At 49.5% G+C, this 17,594-nt stretch overlaps 1 long non-coding RNA gene across 1 annotated transcript in view; it reads left to right on the top strand.

Annotated features, from left to right (window-relative positions):
• Positions 1 to 17,594, top strand: part of LOC147709783 (uncharacterized) — a 38,501-nt gene that overhangs the window by 322 nt on the left and 20,585 nt on the right. Inside the window, exon 2 of the long non-coding RNA XR_015296731.1 lies at positions 4,989 to 5,135. This is a non-coding gene — a long non-coding RNA (uncharacterized LOC147709783). The remainder of the gene's footprint in view (positions 1 to 4,988; positions 5,136 to 17,594) is intronic.

The raw sequence follows: 17,594 nt of genomic DNA, 5'->3' as shown, positions 1-17,594 counted from the left end.
GCTGCAGCACATGAGGAAGAGGGTGCGAGCTTTAGTGGCAGGGAGCTGTGTGCAGCTGCAGCACATGAGGAAGAGGGTGCGAGCTTCCTTGGGAGGGAGCTGTGTGCAGCTTCAGCACATGATGGAGAGGGTGCGAGCTTCCTTGGGAAGGAGCTGTGTGCAGCTTCAGCACATGAGGGAGAGGGTGCGAGCTTCCTTGGGAAGGAGCTGTGTGCAGCTTCAGCACATGAGGGAGAGGGTGCGAGCTTCCTTGGGAAGGAGTTGTGTGCAGCTGTAGCAGATGAGGGAGAGGGTGCGAGCTCCCTTGGGAGGGAGCTGTGTGCAGCTGCAGCACATGAGGAAGAGGGCGCGAGCTTCCTTGGGAGGGAGCTACGTGCAGCTTCAGCACACGAGGGGAGGGAGAGGGTGCGAGCTTCCTTGGGAAGGAGCTGTGTGCAGCTTCAGCACATGAGGGAGAGGGTGCGATCTTCCTTGGGAAGGAGCTGTGTGCAGCTTCAGCACATGAGGGAGAGGGTGCGAGCTTCCTTGGGAAGAAGCTGTGTGCAGCTGCAGCAGATGAGGGAGAGGGTGCGAGCTCCCTTGGGAGGGAGCTGTGTGCAGCTGCAGCACATGAGTGAGAGGGTGCGAGCTTCAGTGGCAGGGAGCTGTGTGCAGCTGCAGCACATGAGGAAGAGGGTGCGAGCTTCCTTGGGAGGGAGCTGTGTGCAGCTTCAGCACATGAGGAAGAGGGTGCGAGCTTCCTTGGGAGGGAGCTGTGTGCAGCTTCAGCACATGAGGGAGAGGGTGCGAGCTTCCTTGGGAAGGAGCTGTGTGCAGCTTCAGCACATGAGGGAGAGGGTGTGAGCTTCCTTGGGAAGGAGCTGTGTGCAGCTTCAGCACATGAGGGAGAGGGTGCGAGCTTCCTTGGGAAGGAGCTGTGTGCAGCTGTAGCAGATGAGGGAGAGGGTGCGAGCTCCCTTGGGAGGGAGCTGTGTGCAGCTGCAGCACATGAGGAAGAGGGTGCGAGCTTCCTTGGGAGGGAGCTACGTGCAGCTTCAGCACATGAGGGAGAGGGTGCGAGCTTCCTTGGGAAGGAGCTGTGTGCAGCTTCAGCACATGAGGGAGAGGGTGCGAGCTTCCTTGGGAAGAAGCTTTGTGCAGCTGCAGCAGATGAGGGAGAGGGTGCGAGCTCCCTTGGGAGGGAGCTGTGTGCAGCTGCAGCACATGAGTGAGAGGGTGCGAGCTTCAGTGGCAGGGAGCTGTGTGCAGCTGCAGCACATGAGGAAGAGGGTGCGAGCTTCCTTGGGAGGGAGCTGTGTGCAGCCGAAGCACATGAGGGAGAGGACGCAAGCTCCCTTGGCAGGGAGCTGTGTGCAGCCGCAGCACATGAGGGAGAGGGTGCAAGCTCCCTTGGCAGGAAGCTGTGTGCAGCTGCAGCACATGAGGGAGAGGGTGTGAGCTTCCTTGGCAGGGAGCTGTGTGCAGCTACAGCACATGAGGGAGAGGGTGCGAGCTTCCTTGGGAGGGAGCTGTGTGCAGCTGCAGCACATGAAGGAGAGGGTGCGAGCTTCAGTGGCAGGGAACTGTGTGCAGCCGCAGCAGATGAGGGAGAGGTTGCGAGCTGTCTTGTGAGGGAGCTGTGTGCGCGTTGACGCTTCCTCAGGGTTGTCTTGCACACTGACGCATGCTCACGGATAGGTGTGCCTGCACACTAATGCTTTTGGTGAACTGTCTAAGGCTGGACTCTGTAGCAGGCCCGGCTCCAGGAATTTTTATTTGGGTGGGCCAAGGGTGCATTTGGGTGGGCCACTGCGGACTTGATTTGTTGCATTTATATCTAGGCAGTCCTGTTTCAGGGCCCTCCTTTATGTTTAGTCTTACAAGGCCCAGTAAAACTCACTCTTTTGCAAATCTCTTGTTAATGTTATCACTCTCAAAAAGTGTTTTTTTTCCATGTAATGTTACTTTGATGGGAATTAGAGGTTTCTGAGTTGGGAGTATCAGGCAAGTGACACAACTCGGGCTCCCTCTGTGCGAGCCTTCAGGGAGAATTTCCTTTCATTACTACCTCCACCTGACCACGGACTCTGCAACACGTTCCCTTACAGGATTGATTAGCCACTATTCTTCTCCAGTGCACCTTATCTCACACATGACCTTGGGCCACAGCCCCATATCAGGCACCATCGGGCTCCACTTTCATTTTTCCGGGTAAAAACATTAGTAAAATCACCTTCATACTTAAAACATTGAATATAGCAGTAAATATAATTAGCAGGCACTTTAAAGTATGTTCCACAGTGGCCCTTATGGCCCGACTGCTAATTAAATAAATAAAAACAGAAGGGCATGGCAGGGCCGGCTTTAGCACTGATGCGAAATTCTTTTTTGGTGCCGCACCGCACCAATAACCTCTTTCTCAGCAAATACCTTTACTACCACCTTTCAACAGTGCCCCTCATCCCTCCATGGCCCCCCTATTGACCTCTTCCTCGGATTCCCTCACTGCCACACACCACAAGTGCCCCATATCTCCCCATAGCCCCTCCCCCTCATGACCTCCTCCTCAGACTCCCTCACTACCACCCTCCACCAGTGCCCCTTATCTCCCCGTAGCCCCTCCCCCTCATGACATCCTCCTCAGACTCCCTCACTACCACCCTCCACCAGTGCCCCTCATCTCTCCGCAGCCCCCCTATTGAACTCGTCACCAGGCTCCCTCACTACTACTCTCCAACAGTGCCCTTCATCTCTCCGAAGCCCCCCCTATTGAACTCGTCATCTGGCTCCCTCACTACTACTTTCCACCAGTGCCCCTCATCTCTCCATAGCCTCCCCCTATTGACCTCCTCCTCGGATTCCCTCACTGCCACCCTCCACCAGTGCCTCTCATCTCTCCGTAGCCCCTCTCTCATATGCATTTCATTTGTTGTACAGCGCTACCCATATCACTGTAGTGTGTGTCAGTACTTTACACCACACACACATTATACAGAGACAATGAATCATACAGGTATGTAAATCATGGGGGTCAGCTTTACTGATAAAAATGTATATCTTCCCAAACATACTCTTTTTAGCAACATTAGAATGATGAAAGACTGGGGAAGTTCTAACTATACCATTCTTGTTTGTATGCAGCTCTTTGGTGACAGTTCATTTGTCACTGCCCTATGTTAGGATTGTAACTTCTGAACTGCAAGTAACACACGAATCACTGTGACAAAGGCAGCAACCCACTGAGTAAGCATGAGCGGATTTTGCGGATTGGCAATCCGCGAATTTTGCGGATTTGCGGATTCGCAATCCGCAAAATCCGCGAATTCCCGCGAATTTGCGGATTTTTTTTTTTTTGTGTTCGCCCGTGTTTCTGCCAGTTCGCGAGGGTTTTTACAATTTCGCAATTTGCGAACTTACCTGTCGGGTCGCAAGTTTTGCGAACTTGTTGTTTCTACGTGTCCAGCCTGTTTGGGACACTCTTCTTCATCACTGCCACTCTCTGTCACCACTGCCACTCTCTGACTACTCATGCCACCCTCTGGCCCACCCATGCCACCCTCTGTTTCATCACCACACCCTCTGGTTGTCCAGTGTACATTATTTTCGGCAAAGCAAAGCACACCTTCCCTGCCTCAAGTGACCTGAATTAATTTGGGGCTGATTAATGTGTCACAGAATATTTTTTTAGCTGGCACCTGCTTCCTTAGTGCGCCCTGATTAGTGATCTTTTGCACTTGCTAAGTGCTTTCATTGTTGCAAAATTAGTTACAACACCTGCCCTGCCCCAACTGACAATAATGAATTAGGGGCTGATTAATGGATTTTAACTTCCAGCCTGGCTCCTGCTTGTCTCCCTTAGCTGTAATTCAGGACCTTTGTGGCATATGTGTAACTATTCTGAGGTTCAGAGCAGGGTCACATAATAGTTTCAACTGGCAACTGAACTCTGGAGGGGCCCCTCAGGAAGCACTACAGGAAATGGCTACTAATGATGTGCCTGAACTTTTGAACCTGGTAAGTAGTTACTTTCAGTTTTGCTAAGATCGTATTTCTGCAATTTTGCACTTATTCGCGGGGCGCAAACTCACGCGAACAGTGCGAGCAGCGCGAGCAAAATCTGCTGCTCGCGGATTTGCGGATTTTGCGGGAAATTCGCAAATCTCGCGGATTGCGGATTTCCCGAAAATCCGCAAAATCCGCGAGCGTAACGGATTTTCCACCCATGCTTACCACTGAGCTATCCACATAAAATACAGTTCATCTGAATTTAAAAACTACTAATAGACAAATGATTGCTCTCCAGAAGGATCGTTAATTACCAGCGTTATCTGGGCATTTTGTATTGTATTATTGCTGTCCTGCATTATATTGATAAAAACTGTTTAAATGAAGCAGATACTGCTGGGCCTGTGCAGATTTTAAAAAGAAAATAACACATTCTCTTTCCTAATAAATTAGTCAAACTTTGTGTCACAACCTGATGAGCCTGCAGGGGTCAGGAAAGGTGACTAGGAATAAACAAACTTATTTTCTCCTGGGCTGCATAGAAAAAGAAATAATGCAGCAGGACAGTAGGCAAAGGTTACCAAAGGTTACCAGCGTCAAATAAAGGATGTGTCGCCTTTCACCATGCAGAGATGAAGGGGTGAAAAAATAAACAAGGCCTTGTTAACATTTAAAGACCTGTGAAGTACTCAGTGCGGCTGCGATCATTTCTAAAACTGTCTGTGTGTGTGTGTGCCCGGGAAGCTGTCTCGGCCCAGGCTGACACACACGACCTGTGCGGTGCGCGCCGGCCTTCAAACCCTCACTGTGAGGCCCAAGGCTCCTGTTTGGGTGGGTCTGCCCCCCCCCCGCTAGAACCGGGCCTGAGCTGTAGAGCCCCTCTCTGTGCTCAGCCGTCGTCTGCATTGTACAATCTGGCTCCAAAGATCATGAAAACTCTTCAGGGGCTGGATCTGGGTGATGAGGCCGCAGACTCACCGATTCTTACATTTTGTTCATTACAGAGGGAGGCGGCTGTCCTCCCACAGAGGTTACGAGGGAGATGTGCGAGGAAGAAGGTGGTGTCCGCAATGACTGCGACCAGAACGAAGAGTGCGATGCGGACATGTGCTGCCTCGTCGAAGGCTGCATCTTGAGTTGCCTTCCAATAGGTACGTGGGCAATGCAGGGGTCTCCATGGCAACACCTGGAGGGAGGGGCCTCACACACTTGTGGCTGCTTTGGGTCCGGCAGCCCCTTGGAACTGGCACAAAGCAGGGGCCTGATATTTACCATAAGTGTAAACTGAACATACATTCAGACGTGTAGGGCTGGAGGGCAGAGGGCGCATTCCATGGTATTGTCAGAGTTCTCAGAGAATAAACAGATGTCAACTTCACACTGCACAACTGAGCCCAGAGCAGGCCCAGGCCAACCTGATAGATAGACGTCATCCCTGATGCTAAGGTTCGGGAGAAATATCTATATATGTAGAATAATGAACCTCAATACATGGCATGCAGTAGACATGGTTAGGGGTCCCAGTACAAAAAAAGGTTCCTTCGAACTTTATTAAGATGCAGAAAAGCAGCGCAAGACTCCATCAGGCATAGAACAGGGGCAGCACTGGCTGCAGCAGTGCAATCTTCCTGCACACACGGAACAGGGGCAGCACTGGCTGCAGCAGTGCATGCTTCCTTCACACACAGAACAGGTGACGCACTGGCTGCAGCAGTGCAAGCTTCCTTCATGCACAGAACAGGCGACGCACTGGCTGCAGGAGTGCAAGCTTCCTTCATGCACAGAACAGGCGACGCACTGGCTGCAGCAGTGCAAGCTTCCTTCACGCATAGAACAGTAGCAGCACTGGCTGCAGCAGTGCATGTTTCCTCCAAACACGGAATGGGGCAGCACTGGCAGCAGCAGTGCAAGCTTCCTTCACGCATAGAACAGGCGACGCACTGGCTGCAGCAGTGCAAGCTTCCTTCACACACAGAACAGGGGCAGCACTGGCTGCAGCAGTGCAAGCTTCCTTCACGCATAGAACAGGCGACGCACTGGCTGCAGCAGTGCAAGCTTCCTTCACGCATAGAACAGGCGACGCACTGGCTGCAGCAGTGCAAGCTTCCTCCACACACAGAACCAGCAGCACTGGCTGCAGCAGTGCAAGCTTCCTCCACACACAGAACGGGCAGCACTGGCTGCAGCAGTGCAAGCTTCCTTCACGCATAGAACAGGCAACGCACTGGCTGCAGTAGTGCAAGCTTCCTTCATGCACAGAACAGGCAACACACTGGCTGCAGCAGTGCAAGCTTCCTCCACACACAGAACAGGGTCAGCACTGGCTGCAGCAGTGCAAGCTTCCTCCACACACAGAACAGGCGACGCACTGGCTGCAGCAGTGCAAGCTTCCTTTACGCATAGAACAGGTGACGCACTGGCTGCAGCAGTGCAAGCTTCTTTCACGCATAGAACAGGCGATGCACTGGCTGCAGCAGTGCAAGCTTCCTTCACACACAGAACAGGGGCAGCACTGGCTGCAGCAGTGCATGCTTCCTTCACGCATAGAACAGGCGACGCACTGGCTGCAGCAGTGCAAGCTTCCTTCACGCATAGAACAGGCGATGCACTGGCTGCAGCAGTGCAAGCTTCCCTCATGCACAGAACAGGGGCAGCACTGGCTGCAGCAGTGCATGCTTCCTCGAAACACAGAACAGGGGCAGCACTGGCAGCAGCAGTGCAAGCTTCCTTCACGCATAGAACAGGCGATGCACTGGCTGCAGCAGTGCAAGCTTCCTTCACGCAAAGAACAGGCGACGCACTGGCTGGAGCAGAGCATGCTTCCTCCAAACACGGAACAGGGGCAGCACTGGCTGAAGCAGTGCAAGCTTCCTCCACACACAGAACAGGGGCAGTACTGGCTGCAGCAGTGCAAGCTTCCTCCACGCACAGAACAGGCACAGATCTTGCAGTAGCAGTACAAGCTTCCTTTACACACAGAACAGGCACAGATCTTGCAGTAGCAGTACAAGCATCATTCACACTCAACAAACACATCCCTAGCAGTAGCAGTGTGAGCTTCCTTTACACACAGAACAGGGACAGAAATTGTGCAAGTATCATTCACACCCACAACAGGCAGAGCTCTGGCAGCAGCAGTGCAAGCTTCCTTCATACATGGTACACATGCAGCTCTGGCAGCAGCAGTGCAAGCTTCCTTCATACATGGTAAATGTGCAGCTCTGGCAGCAGCAGTGCAAGCTTCCTGCATACATGGTAAATGTGCAGCTCTGGCAGCAGCAGTGCAAGCTTCCTTCATACATGGTACACGTGCAGCTCTGGCAGCAGCAGTGCAAGCTTCCTTCATACATGGTACACGTGCAGCTCTGGCAGCAGCAGTGCAAGCTTCCTTCATACATGGTACACGTGCAGCTCTGGCAGCAGCAGTGCAAGCTTCCTTCATACATGGTACACGTGCAGCTCTGGCAGCAGCAGTGCAAGCTTCCTTCATACATGGTGCACGTGCAGCTCTGGCAGCAGCAGTGCAAGCTTCCTTCATACATGGCACACGTACAGTTCTGGCAGCAGCAGTGCAAGCTTCCGTCATACATGGTACACGTGCAGCTCTGGCAGCAGCAGTACAAGTTTCTTTCATACATGGTACACGTGCAGCTCTGGCAGCAGCAGTACAAGTTTCTTTCATACATGGTACACATGCAGCTCTGGCAGCAGCAGTACAAGTTTCTTTCATACATGGTACACGTGCAGCTCTGGCAGCAGCAGTACAAGTTTCTTTCATACATGGTAAACGTGCAGCTCTGGCAGCAGCAGTACAAGTTTCCTTTGTACATGGTGCACGTGCAGCTGTGGCAGCAGCAGTGCAAGCTTCCTTCACACATGGTACACGTGCAGCTCTGGCAGCAGCAGTGCAAGCTTCCTTCGTACATGGTACACGTGCAGCTCTGGCAGCAGCAATGCAAACTTCCTTCGTACATGGTACACGTGCAGCTCTGGCAGCAGCAGTGCAAGCTTCCTTCTCACATGGTACACGTGCAGCTCTGGCAGCAGCAGTGCAAGCTTCTTTCTCACATGGTGCACATGCAGCTCTGGCAGCAGCAGTACACGTTTCCTTCGTACATGGTACACATGCAGCTCTGGCAGCAGCAGTGCAAGTTTCCTTCATACATGGTACACGTGCAGCTCTGGCAGCAGCAGTACAAGCTTCCTTCATACATGGTACAAGTGCAGCTCTGGCAGCAGCAGTGCAAGTTTCCTTCATACATGGTACACATGCAGCTCTGGCAGCAGCCGTGCAAGCTTCCTTCATACATGGTACACATGCAGCTCTGGCAGCAGCCGTGCAAGCTTCCTTCATACATGGTACACGTGCAGCTCTGGCAGCAGCAGTGCAAGCTTCCTTCATACATGGTACACGTGCAGCTCTGGCAGCAGCAGTGCAAGCTTCCTTCATACATGGTACACGTGCAGCTCTGGCAGCAGCAGTGCAAGCTTCCTTCATACATGGTACACGTGCAGCTCTGGCAGCAGCAGTACAAGTTTCCTTCATACATGGTACACGTGCAGCTCTGGCAGCAGCAGTGCAAGCTTCCTTCATACATGGTACACGTGCAGCTCTGGCAGCTGCCGTGCAAGCTTCCTTCTCACATGGTACACATGCAGCTCTGGCAGCAGCAGTGCAAGCTTCCTTCTCACATGGTACACGTGCAGCTCTGGCAGCAGCAGTGCAAGCTTCCTTCATACATGGTACACGTGCAGCTCTGGCAACAGCCGTGCAAGCTTCCTTCTCACATGGTACACGTGCAGCTCTGGCAGCAGCAGTGCAAGCTTCCTTCACACATGGTACACGTGCAGCTCTGGCAGCAGCAGTGCAAGCTTCCTTCACACATGGTACACATGCAGCTCTGGCAGCAGCAGTGCAAGCTTCCTTCATACATGGTACACATGCAGCTCTGGCAGCAGCCGTGCAAGCTTCCTTCTCACATGGTACACGTGCAGCTCTGGCAGCAGCAGTGCAAGCTTCCTTCACACATGGTACACGTGCAGCTCTGGCAGCAGCAGTGCAAGCTTCCTTCACACATGGTACACGTGCAGCTCTGGCAGCAGCAGTGCAAGCTTCCTTCGTACATGGTACACGTGCAGCTCTGGCAGCAGCCGTGCAAGCTTCCTTCTCACATGGTACACGTGCAGCTCTGGCAGCAGCAGTGCAAGCTTCCTTCATACATGGTACACGTGCAGCTCTGGCAGCAGCAGTGCATGTTTCCTTTGTACATGGTACACGTGCAGCTCTGGCAGCAGAAGTACAAGTTTCCTTCTTACATGGTACACATGCAGCTCTGGCTGCAGCAGTGCAAGCTTCCTTCATATATGGTGCACGTGCAGCTCTGGCAGCAGCCGTGCAAGCTTCCTTCGTACATGGTACAGGTGCAGCTCTGGCAGCAGCCGTGCAAGCTTCCTTCTCACATGGTACACGTGCAGCTCTGGCAGCAGCAGTGCAAGCTTCCTTTATACATGGTACACGTGCAGCACTGGCAGCAGCAGTGCAAGCTTCCTTCATACATGGTACACGTGCAGCTCTGGCAGCAGCAGTGCAAGCTTCCTTCACACATGGTGCAGGTGCAGCTCTGGCAGCAGCAGTACAAGTTTCCTTTGTACATGGTACAGAAAAGCCTTGAAAGGGTTCACACTTTGTCTGTCTTCTTTCTATCTTGTCAGTTGGAAGCCATTTGTTGATTTGCTTATATCTTTGGCTCTGGTTGACATGCATGACATTGCCATATGGTTACTACGTTTCTATATATTGTGTTAAGTTAGCATGTGCTTATTAAATGTTTAAACGCCATATTTTCTTTCTGCTTCAGTTTGCACACGACACCTAATTGTTATTGTAGCTTTTAACCTAGACGAAAGATGTGATTTATTTGAAAATAATATGTTATTGCACTGGTATCAGTCGTGCTTGGTACACTTGGTACAACTGTCTGCACACTGAGAACTGCACACTCTCAGAATAACCTAACACAAGGTTGCTGCAGGCCTGATCCTCGCACCACGTTAGTCATAACACAAATAATGTTTGTGCCAACATTTGGCTCTACGTGGGTTTAAGATACAGTTACAGGGAATGAATCAACACACTTGATGCTGAGCATGCTGAGAGCTGGTAGCTGTTGATGTGATCTCCTCCTACTGAGAATTAGAGGTATGGGTCCGCCCTGCTAAGAACCCAGATGAGACCTTCTTAGATATAATATAATATGCTAATTAGGGTGCGCAAAATATAGATGATACAGAATTCTATAGATTTTTGCATCATAAAATGCTATCACCTTTTGCTTACTATGGATTAGTGACTATGCTGCTGACTCTGATTTTTATAATATGTATATTGATATTATACAAGATACTGCGTTTGAGAATGCTGCATTGAAAAATAAACATTTCAAACTTGCACGTGTATTCTTTGCCTCCCAGTTTCGGTTTGGAATGATAATATAACGAAAGAGTGTTCATGTGTTCCACGATACCTGAGGTATTCTAAGTTCATGTTCTGGATTGTCTAAGTCATTGGTAAGTTATTACTACCGATGAGACACTGTAGCTAGCTTGGTAAGGGGATTTCTGAAACAAAGGTGAGTTGTGGGTCACCCTAACTCACCCAGGTTCTAGATCTCTGTGCACAGTTCTGTGAGAGAACGGAAACCCTGCGACATGGCGCCCATACGTTGATTGGCCTTATATCATGACACTCGAGTAGTATATCATTCAGACCTTGACGCCTACATTTCCGTTTCCGGAAAACTGCAGTGTCGGAAAAACCGACCTATTTTTGAAATAGGTTTTTTCAAGCTTGAATCTAACTAAAACGGTTTCTTTGAATTACTACCCAGTTGTGCTACAAAGTGATCTTTGTGTTTTCGCTTTCCTGTGCTGACATGGCACAAGCCGTGGACATCCCGCAGCATAGTCGCATTGCGGTGCGTGACCATTTGCGGATGTATGATGTTCCTTTGGAAGGCTTGGCTGTGGTACTGGTGGTGAGTGCGGAACATGCTTACCCGTACGAACTGTTTTATTCGTGGGTGACATTTCCGGCAGTGGACGCTACTTCTGGTGTGTTCCACACATACACTGCTTCGGATGTACCAGTTGCGTACGCTCCGTACAGGGCACTGGAAGTTCCTATTGATGCTTGGCAGCATGGAGTTTGGTTTGGTGGGGCCCTACCGCACGCTTTAACCGCTTCGAGGTTAGGTCCTTTGTCCATTCCGGGCACTACTTGGCCCGCTTTGGCTGGATTTACTCCTCACCCTCGACGCGCCACTTGTAACGTGGCTGATCTGCGGCGACTTCATGAGGTCGCGGTGGAAGTGATTAGAGCGCTTGTTCAATACACAAGCCGTAATGTTCAGGACGCGGCCCCTAGGGGCGCACAGCTTCGTGCAGAACATGCTGGTCTGAAAATCAATCCGGTCATGGTAAATTCCGTGATGGGTAAAAAGCCCCAGGAAAAGGATGATTATCCGTTCTGGCTTGCTGAGAAATTCGGCCAGCTGGAAGCTGTGTTTCCCAACACGAATCCGGGTGATAAGCACCGGATTCTTACACTAAGTTTACCGAAGGATTTGGCACCTGACCTTGTTGACTGTGAGACCTGGGGCAAGACTTTTGCAGCGGTCTATTCGAGGTGCTATGGCTCCCCGTCTGTGACCAATCTAGATGGGGTCCTTAAACGTGTTCAAGACGACCACGGACCGGAGTCGGCTGTTGAATTGGGTATGCGCCTGTGTGGCTCCTTTGATGTAGTTTGCGATCTGATCCGTGCGAATGTCAAGGGGGATGCAGTGAACTTTCAGGTTGCTAACGCATTGGCGTTGGTTCCCGAGGCCGAACGACCCCGACGGTTAGCAAGGATAATTGTGGCTGCTTACAAAATGGTGGGCCGCAATGCAATGGGGGTTAAAGCTTTTCCTGACAAGGAGAAGAAACAGCCCCAGGGTCAGACATTGGACACTAGTGGTCAACAAAAGTCCAAGAAACAAAATTGGCCTAAAAAGCAGAATCAGGGTAAGCAACAACAACAACAAACACAGGTTTCTGCTCCTGCGTCTCCATTGCCTGCGCAGTCAGACCGAGTTTATGATTTGCGCGACCGCGCGATGATTAAATCGCCTGAGAGGTTTCAGGCTTCTGACCAACGCTCTCCTCGTTCCTTTCAGGACTCATCGGCTCCGTCAACCGGTGGTGGAGGGAGCGGCAGGGGCCGGGGTGGCCAGCAAGGACGTGGTCAGCCCCGCCCGCGTGCCGGTGGAGATCAGCAGGAAGGCTCTACGCCCAAGAGACCACAGTTTGCTACAAAGAAAGTCGCTGCCCTGACCGCGCATCGTTATGCCCCAGATAGTGAGAACGCGGCTTCGGAATCTGACGTGGGCTCAGACCTTGCTGGACAGCGCAGCAGAGATTACCATAGTGAGAGAGGCCCTCCGTCCACTGTTGAAGGTGACAGCGACTGATTCTTATGTTGTGATTGAAACTGCTGATACGCATGTTGCTCCCCCTGAACGTCTTTTTGAAATTGTCCTGTTAATTGAAGGTGACATGCAGCGAACTGTAAAAGGGGTATTTTGGGAAAATCTCTCGTCTACGTATGACATTTTGCTTTCGGAGGCTGACTGGCCCCCACCTTTTGTTCTCGCAGCTCCGCGAGGGGAGGAGGTAATCCTACCCAGCTTCGCGCACACTGTGCCGAGAGTGGAAGCGCTGCATTTTGCAGAAGAGTGGGCTCTGGCGCTTGCGCCGGCTGTGTACCGCAATCAATGTGGCTGGGATAAATTGTCACCAAGTCACGAGATTCCTTTACGGTCTCAGCCACAGCCTCAACCTCAATATCCCATACGGCGTGAAGCAAAAGCTTCAGTCGCAGCTATCCTTGAACAATTGGAATATCAAGGTGTAATTGAAACGTGTGTGTCACCGATGAATAATCCCCTTTTTACTGTAAACAAGCCGGACGTCTCATATCGTTTGGTTTTGGATTATAGGCATTTGAATTCGCATTGCCGTAACTGCGCAGTACAGAATACTCATGGCTCTGCGTTAGTGAATAGTCTTGAGCGTAAACGGTTCAAAACCACGCTCGACATTTCCAATGGTTTTTATGCCCATAGATTAGACGGTCTAAGTTCCCAATGTTTTACATGCGGCGGTGTGCAAAAAATGTTTAGGCGACTCCCAATGGGCTACAAGAACAGTCCTGGAGTATTTTCCGCACGCATTGTCTCTCTGCTGGAGAGCTTCGACCCAGTTGCTTGTTCGTATGTGGATGACATTTATCTCACAGACGACGATCTTTGGGAGCATCTGTGTCGGGTAAATAGCATAATTTGTAACTTTGCTGACATAGGTTACAAGTTTAACTTTGCAAAATCGCACATTGCAGAGTACACAGTGTTGTTTCTAGGTTACGAGCTTAACAACGAAGGGAAGGGTTTAGCACCCCACTTCCTGGAGAAATGCGCACAGTTGCGCTCTCCGACAACACTGAAAAAATTACAATCTCTACTGGGCTTTCTGAATTTCGGGAGGACATACATTCCGGAATATGCCCAGCGTATCAAGCCTTTGTATGCTCTGATACAACCCTCTTTTTCCAAATCATGCTGGCTGCCTGAGCATTCGGCCATTCTGCAGTCTTTGCAGGCTGATTTGCTCGCTTCTGAATACTTACAGACTCGTGATAACCAAACCAACCTGGTGATAAGAATTATCCCTGGGGCGGTGGGTTTCACGTACCTGACTTTTAATGAAGGAGACACAGTACCTATTGCTTACAAGTCACACTTGTACACTTCGGCTGAATTGCGTTTTTCCACTGTGGAGAAAGTTTTAACGGCTGTGCAGATGGCAATTCTTAAGGAACGTGCCCTGTCCCAAGGAAAGCGCATGTTGGTTGTTACCCCGTGTCCTGCCTTAGAGGCGGTTACGAAAGCCAGTGTACCTAATTCCAAAGCTTTGCACCCTCAGTGGATTCAATGGGCTGCATCCTTGACGTCCCAGGATGTCACGTTTATTTTTGACGCCACTTTACGGTCGCAGGAGTATTTACAGTATGAATTTGTTCATCCTGCTCCTTTAGCAATGCAGCCGTTGGAGGATTTCCATTGCATCATTTACACTGATGGTTCGGCGCAGGTTGCGCATGGCTCTAAACATGCCTACGTTTCCGCTTGCGCCATTGTGGTCGGTGCCATGGTGAACGATGAGTTCAAGTCCAGTGTCGTGCACACGCAGACGCTTGGGGACTGCACCGCACAATTGGCAGAGCTTCGTGCTCTGATGCTTGCATTGGAGTACGCTGATCCTAGTGTGACGACTTTGATCGTAAGTGATTCTTACTACTGTGTCCAGTCTTACAATGAGAACTTGTTCTTTTGGATTCAAAATGAATTTTGTGACTCCAAAGGTAGCACAATAAAACATAAAATGATCTGGGTCCGAGTGGCGGAACTGAAAGAGAAGCTGCCACTCGTGTTTGTGATTCATACTCTCGGTCATCAGCGCGTGGGGGTCCACGCTGTTGGCAATTCGCTTGCTGATGAAGCAGCGAAGTCAGCGGTATCAAAATACTTAGTTGCAGCGGTCACGAGGTCCAAAAGCAAAATAGATGATGACATTTTGGCAGCAGTTGCTGCTACGGAGACGGGAAATAAATATCCTGCGGGGTTCCCTTCTAAATACACATACCACTTAAGTCCCGATAAGGTTCCTTATGTGAAAATCCCTGAAGTTGGCGAACGTCTAGTTCCCAACTCGGATCGCAGAGCTGCTTTGATTACAGCGGCGCATGAAGGTGTGGCGTCTGCGCATGCGGGCGTCTCAGCCACTGTAACTCAGCTACAACAAAGATTCTGGTGGCGGGGACTGTACAAACAGACGCGCGATTATGTTCTTAAATGTGACATTTGCCAGCAGATTAAACCTTCAACTGCTGCGCGTCCGCCTCAGACGCAGTTGTACATCTCGAATAAACCGCTTGGATGCGTTTATTTGGATCACTGCGGTCCATTTTCTTCTGATACTGCATACAAGTACATCTTAGTAGCAGTAGATTCATGCACACGCTTTGTGTGGGTATGGCCACATCGGAGTGCTGATTCACGTACTGTCATTAAGGATTTGCGAGTCTTTGTGGGAATTTTTGCCTGTGGTACCTTCCATTCGGATCAGGGTCCGGCTTTTGCCTCTAAGGTGTACAAGGATGCTATGGTTTCGATGGGGGTCCAAGTCAAATTTTCGAGTCCCTACAGACCTGAGGGTAATAGGGTAGTTGAACGAATGAACCGCGACTTAAAGCAATCTTTGACAGCTCGAGTTATAGGCACTGGCAGAAACTGGTTAGCCCACCTCATAGGCGTGCAACGTGCGCTTAATAATCTCCCTAGAAGGTCTCTGGGTGGGCGGACCCCATACGAAATGCTCTTTGGTATCAAGATGTATGTACCTGACCTCGATGGGCTAGACAGCAAGGCCCAGGCCACGTCCTTTGACGTAGATGAACATTGCAATGTTTTACAGAATCTACAAAAGACCAGAGACAGTCTTGCAAAGGAACATTTGCCCTCCACATCGGATGATGCGCTGCAGATCCCGGTAGTTGGCAGGCTACCCCAAGTTGGAGAACTGGTTCGAGAGAAGATCGATAACAAGAAAGAGTTTGGTCCCTCATATCGAGCACCGTTTCGAGTTCTTGGAGTGAAGGGCACAAGAACAGTCATTTTACCACCACTTCCAGGTCGTAAGGAAAACAGATTTATTTCTATTGACAATGTCAAGACACACAGGGTGGCCGATTCTTCATAGCATGACACCGGCTGTATCCTGTCCTTCCATGGTGAGGCACTCTGTGCTGGCTATTACATCTGGTGCAGAACAGGAGGTGTCCTTCGAGATGCCTGCCATATCCAGTCCTTTATTAAATACTATTCCTGATACTAACATTGATGAGCTAAACTACACTTATCCTGCTGATTTATCGATGCCTGATTTACAGACCCGTTTGGCAGGCCAGTCCAGATTCTCTTTTGACTCTGTTTCGGAACCTTCAAAGAAACCCACAAACATTGCAAGATATGCCACGTTGTTTAAAAAACATTTTTTAATTCCGCCTTGGACATACATTTGGTTGATCCTTTTTTCATTCTATCTTTTTATGTCAATTTGTTTTGTGTTTTATTTTTTCCGCCTGATTGATGGTCACTACATTAAAGAAAGAACAGGAATTCGGTACCTTAATGGAACATTGGCCCCTCTTTCCTCTTCACATTCTGCGCACAGACTGAAACGAAACTTAAATACAGTTAACATTACTGCTTGGCCTGTCCTTGATGGGATTGTGTGGGATGCGGTTAGGTTTCAGATACATGGGCCCACTGAAGTAATTAATGTTCCAAATGTGCTTAGAGTAAACATGGGAGATGTAATTAAACAAAATATACGTTCTGATGATTGGGATATTCAGGCCGTAGAAGCATTATTCTCTGATTTAAAGTATTATGCTGCCTTCGATGCTGAGGATCTGTACACAGATTCTATTAATTATGGTGATTTGTTTTGTTTTCAACACTATGGTAATCATTTTTTACATAAAACAAATTCCAGGAGGGTTGCTGTAAATTATACACAATGGGAACATTGCCCTACTCCATTTGGGGGCAGTTCCAATACGTTTCTGAAAAAATACACCTATTTTACAGACTTTAATCAATCTAATCCCGAGTCATTTTATTTTAAAATGACACAAAAGTCCATGTCCAAAGTTAGACTTACCGATACAAAATTGCTGTATTCGAAGTCCTTTCTAGACAGGTTGGCTGTAGATGGCTACGAGTTTTGGAAAGGAACAATTGACCTTAAATCGGTTTGGGGTACCAAAGATTGGCAGGTACAAGGCACTGAGGCTTTGCACCGTCCATGTCTCATCCCGAATCACATGTTGTTTTTAAATTCATCCATTTTCCAAACAACATGCTTTGGATTGGCTACTTCTAAAAAATTAAATACACCGACCATCCCAGATTTAGAGGAATATATAGGTTGGGGTAATTCTACTGATTTGTCCATTCATGAGTTGCAAACTCTTTTACACAATTCATCCTTTAACATTTCCAGTTTGGATTCCAAGGGTTGGCTGGTGTGGCATAGGAGTGCTGATTCTTGCCAACGCCGTTTTCTGGGTTTGGCTAAAGGGTTCACAAAAGTCAGACTCGATCCCCGTTTTGAAGAAGACTATACTGTCACGACTTATTCTGTGGGGAAGCTGTGTCAGAATTGGTTACAACATTCCACATTAGCTGCAGTTAAACTACATCTATCTCTGTTAAATGATAATGTGGATTTGAACGATTTTATAAAAGGCCCAGCTAAAGGTAGATCTAAACGATGGCTATATGCGATTTACAATGAAATTTGGAAAGTTACCCAGGTTGAGGCTGCTAAACGCCTGAGAGCTATTGATCAAGCAAATTTAGAGAAGGTGCTTGCAGTTGTTGATAACAGCATTAACACGCTTTCTTCCCGAATTTACACGTTAAACAATATTGTGTCTTCTGTTGTTG

This window comes from Lissotriton vulgaris, chromosome 6, assembly GCF_964263255.1.
Source record: "Lissotriton vulgaris chromosome 6, aLisVul1.2, whole genome shotgun sequence".
NCBI lineage: Eukaryota > Metazoa > Chordata > Amphibia > Caudata > Salamandridae > Lissotriton > Lissotriton vulgaris.
Note: the sequence above shows the minus strand (reverse complement) of the source record. Positions and strands in the feature narration are given on the sequence as shown.